We start from the raw sequence: 5,263 nt of genomic DNA on the forward strand, positions 1-5,263 counted from the left end.
GCCGCCCATTTACAATTGGGGGCCCAAAACTAGTCTTCCTAATTTCTCTAGCTCTATGTACAAATATTCCTCATGACCGGCGTTACACAAGCCGTAAGCTCGGTCATCCCATGTATCTTATACAATGAGCGCATTGCGCAGTTACAAAAAGATAAATTACAAAGGATGTAGCCACGCAAAAGGTAATCTTAACCGGAGTGGTTAACAGATGGTCACAACATCATTGTCCTTGACAATTGATTGTGTATTGTATTTCTTCATGTGCTCTTTGAGGTCTCCTTCCTATAGACCTCTAGCTCTAGTTTATTAGCCTTTTTAGGGGGTACTACAGCCTTTGAGGCTTACGCCGCAACTCCTTAGCTACTAGCTTTGAAGTTGAATCTTGAGCTTTTTGCTTATTATTACAACCTTGAATGTTCCCTTATAGTTTCTCCCATCTTGGCTTAAAGCCTTGTGATTGCATTAAGGGGGATTGTATGAATAAGTCATCCTTGTACACTCAATAATTTAAGGTTCATCAATGTGGTATCTAATGCTTCTTCCACTGGGGTGGCTATCATTATGTTGACACAATCCTTATAAGCATGAACAAATCCACAGTTTTAAACACGTGCCTTCGTGAGGAATTACGTTGGGGTTTGGCAAGGGATTTGGAGTGCTTAGAGCATTCGTCGAGGGACTTGTGGTGCAGACAATCTGTAACATGGTGTGAGCCTTTGTAATGAAAGCATTGCATCAGTGGGGCCTTTATACCATATTGTTAAGGTCTCTCGCTCTTTGTTGCACCGTGGCTTCAAACAAAGAGACATAGTCATCAATAGTTGAAGTTGGTGTTGAAGGATACCCATAGTTGAAGCCGATGTTCAAGATTCACATAGGGATCATACTAATACTGCTCGAATGGGTCTTATTGAAGCCCGTGTTTAGGATACCCATAGTTAAAGCCAGCTTTCAAGATACCCATAGGGATTATACTAATACTACTCGAATGGGTCTTATTGAAGCTAGTGTTCTCAGGATACCCATAGGGATCATACTGTTGTTGTTCGTATGGATCATACATGTAAGATGTTTTTAATAGCTTGAATCAAAATCTACAAGAAAAGGCAATCTCACATGTCTTTAAGTAAAAGAAGAAGATCCTGGGATTAGTGCTAGCTTATGTTACATTGTTTAATGTTTGTCGTAAAATGTACATATATTCATATCTTAACATTCCATTTGCAAACATTGTTAGGGTGATAATGAAATTGTTTGTAGTCAAAGTTCCTTTATTCACATTATAGTACATGCTTTTGTTAGATAATCACACCTATTTGATTGCTTCATGGTAAATATAATTTTATTCTTTAAAAAGGGGGGAGAGAGAGAGAGAGAGAGAGAGAGAGAGAGAGAGAGGGGATGATGATGATATTAACATCCTCATGAGACCATATATGACCTATGGGACCAATACAATCACAATACATCAGAGTTAAGGACTGAGAGTCCACCAAGGAGCTTTAAGGCTTACAAAAAGAAACAGAAAACAAAACCTACAATAACATCAATCAAGCATCCATATTCAAATAAGGAGAGACTATCGATTTAGGAGTGTGAAACTCTTGAATAATGGACTTACCGCTTTTTAGAGGATTGCGATTTCCTTGCTTTGCATGCAACCCGCATGAGAGAGAGAGAGAGAGAGAGAGAGAGAGAGATGTTCACATGCATACACACTTCCATGTGCATGAATTTATACAAACATGTTCACGCACACATACACTGCGTGCATGCACAAACAGTACACAAAATCTATTACTTACCTTCTTTTTCTATACAAATTGCAAGACCCCACACTTGTACTTGTGTAAAAGGTAAGCCTACCTCACTCTATTCTGCTCTAAGAAAGAGTAATTTGTAGGTAGATTTTCATGTGAGAAGAGAGTACCACCACCACCAAGCTCACTAATAAGCTAGGAAACTTTTACTTCACACACACACTCACACTCGGTGTAGTTGGGGGAATCTCACACACACCACCTACAGTTTAGGGGAGGGCATGTGTTACAAGTGGGTGTAAGGGTAAACATTTCTTCCTAACACAGTTCACCCAAAACTCGGAGAGCGCAAAATTTTGCCACCGACCGAAACTCAACAACAGCAGCAAGCCTTTGCGAGTCTAGTAGGCTTCTCTTCCTGAAAATCATTAGCCGCCTGCCTTGAAAAAGCTCGAACCATAGTTGCTGCCATAGCCTTGCCTTCTCTTGACATAACAGGGTTTTTTCTGTTTTTAAGGTGAGCTTCCACGCAGGCTCTGTGTTATATGAGTAGCAATCCATCTTAATTGTTGTTTTTTAGGGTTCCCCTCTGTTGGGTCTTTTTTCCATAACTCAAAAATGGCTTTAAACTTTGCTTCATTTGATATAATTACGAAATTGTGGTATTGTGCTGTGGGTCGTGTGTGTGTGTGTGTGTGTGGGGGGGGGGGGAGGGGGGGCGTTGATTTCTGCAATTTTGGGTCGTTGATTTCTTCAATTTTGGGTCTTACTCTTTGCTTATGTTTTAGTCTTCTTGAATTTGAGAATTCTGTGGGCAGATGCTAGAAATGGTGCGTCAGTCTTTTCGGTTTTTTTTCCCCCCCTTTTTTCTATTTTCTGTTTTTTTTTGGGGGGGTGGGGGGGAATGACTGTTTTTTTTTTCCCCCATTTCCCTCTTTCACATCTCAATTCAACATGCCATAGTTGATATGCTCAAGTTGTCCTTAAATGCAATCCAAAGATCTGCTGTGGGGTGAATTGTTTTTACCTCATTTGTTGCCCTCATTTCTCAAATCATATAATTATTGTTTATGCTACCTCAGGATTAGTGTGCATATTATAATATACATGTTGCTTGGCATGATAATTATGTGGGCTAATTGCTGCTTTGATGATGTTACAAATTTATGCAGGTTTGATGGCATATAAGCCAGCAAGCCATGGGACAAGAGGCTCAGAAGAAGGCATGAATGTGAATGTGAGGGATCAGGACCGGCTGATACCGATCGCGAATGTGATAAGGATAATGAGGAAGGTGCTCCCAGCACATGCAAAGATAGCAGATGATGCCAAGGAGACCGTCCAAGAGTGTGTTTCGGAGTTCATAAGCTTCATCACAAGCGAAGCCAATGACAGGTGCCAGAGGGAGCAAAGGAAAACCATCACAGCAGAAGATGTTCTGTGGGCCATGTGCAAACTAGGGTTTGATGACTACATTGAACCCCTCTCTATCTACCTTCAAAAATACCGAGAAATCGAAGGCGACCATAAAGGGTCCATCAGAGGGGAGCCACTGCCCACAATGAAGAAGGAACCCAGTACGGCCATGCCCTCTTCTAGCTATGGCCGCGGGGGCGGGGGTGGGGACAGCGGCTTTGATAACCCGTCTTTGGGCTACTATAGAGATGTGGCAACTGGGGTAACCATCCCCTTTGACCCATATTTTCAATACAAAATCTAACCAGAAACAGGGATTACCTAATCAGTGGTGTAGAATTGCTCCGCTTACATGGTTGATGCCAAGCTTAGATGTGATAGCAGGTGATAACAGTTTCGAATGATACAAAACACAATGGCGAATGACCGGGGAGCTTATATCATAAGAAGTGATGAGGGATTGTTAGCATATATTATAAGAAGTGATAAGGAGCCAGTAAGAACTTATATATCATAAGAGAGTCACAGAGCTTACAACATTATTGGTGACAAGATAGGATGAGCTTATATCATTAAAGGTGTGACAAAGCAGGAAGGAGCATACATACATGATCAGAGGTAACGCGGCAGTATATATAACATGATGTCGAGAGTGTGGAGATGACACATGGTTAGTCTTGGATAGTAAAAGAGATGTTGAATATATATGCATATACAATATGAGAGGTGAATAAGCCAGCAGAGAAGTAGACAAAAAATAAGGCATCCCTTGGTTTAGGTTTATGTTTATGTTTTTGTTACCCCTCCCTTCTCTCAGTTTTCAAGGTATAGGGGGAGCAGAGATGTCAATGACACACGGCTTTCTTAAACACATAAAAGAGGCTTGCCCTGCATTTTGTAGCCAGCCTTTGTAGAGCTTATTGCCTACTCTCTCTCTCTCTCTCTCTCTCTCTCGTGTGTGTGTGTGTGTGGAGTGGGCCGAGCGGGCGCATACCCGCCGACCAGCATTCATGAAGATTAAATGTTTAGTTATTAAACTCTATATGTAGAATGTTTCGATAATTTTCGTAGACGCTGCCGTACTTCTTAAGGTTTCTCTAATTCAATGATTTTGACAGTGCATAGATCAACTCTTCTTGAAATGAAAAACCGCCGTCGTCTTCCCATTTCACTAATATTTCTACTCCCCCAACCAAAAGGAGGCTGGGTCTTACACAAGCTTATATTTATCCCCTATCATTTGCTGATTGTTACAATAGACAACATATACAAGTTTTTGGGCTTTGCTTCAATCATCTGTTGTGCATTTACCTTGGCGATGTGTGAGGGGCTAGAAATGCTTTCAGGGCTTTCCATTCACTGGTAGGAGCAATTTTCTTTTCCACAAATGCATGTAGATGTGTAACTCCTTTAAAATCATGGTTGGTTTTATTAGTTTCAAAAGTTTGTTGGCATATTGGGTAGAATAGAGGTAATAGACTGTGGGTTGTGTGATGATCAACTTCCTTATCATCATGGTGAAAGCAAGCTAAAGTGAAAGTAGAAAAGTATGAGCCAAGAATTTAGTATTATTGGAACAATTATCAATTGGATAGGACTTTTGGGCAAGGATGTTATATATGGAAGAAAGCTCAATATAGCCATCCATGCACTTTGACCAACATAAAATAATAATACTTGTGGTGTATCAGGCTCCCATGATCATGGATGGTCATCTATCCTTTATGGCTTGTTAATTGAGGTGCCAGGCAATGGATTGTATGCCCACCTTGGAGTTCTCTATGGTTGGTGTTCCTCACCATATAATCCACCAAAGGATCTTGAATTTGAGTGAGAATACCATTTTGGCATATTAAGTTGATATAGTTCTTGTTGTGAATTATTTATTTCATTTCCTCATTTGAATAAAAAACGGATTATGTTTGGTAGGAGGTCATAATACTCCTTATAATGAGTGCATTACATACACAAGTTATCCAGTGTATATATAATATAATATGAGGATGGAGTCAAAGGAACATTCCCATGTGAATGTGTTTATGAGGACCTATTCAACTCTGTGATTTATGGCCACCTTAGTTAGTGGG

General features: G+C 40.4%; 1 pseudogene across 1 annotated transcript; it reads left to right on the forward strand.

The window, feature by feature from the left end:
* The first annotated feature begins 2,046 nt into the window (after positions 1–2,046).
* On the forward strand, positions 2,047–4,076 carry LOC147629668 (nuclear transcription factor Y subunit B-1 pseudogene; annotated as a pseudogene). Its single transcript, XR_015267800.1, has 2 exons — positions 2,047–2,277; positions 2,933–4,076. The product of XR_015267800.1 is annotated as a nuclear transcription factor Y subunit B-1 pseudogene (transcript).
* The last annotated feature ends 1,187 nt before the right edge of the window (positions 4,077–5,263 follow it).

The sequence above is a fragment of the Cibotium barometz genome, chromosome 17 (genome assembly GCF_041138505.1).
Source record: "Cibotium barometz isolate CiBa-2024 chromosome 17, ASM4113850v1, whole genome shotgun sequence".
NCBI classification, from domain to species: Eukaryota; Viridiplantae; Streptophyta; class Polypodiopsida; order Cyatheales; family Cibotiaceae; genus Cibotium; species Cibotium barometz.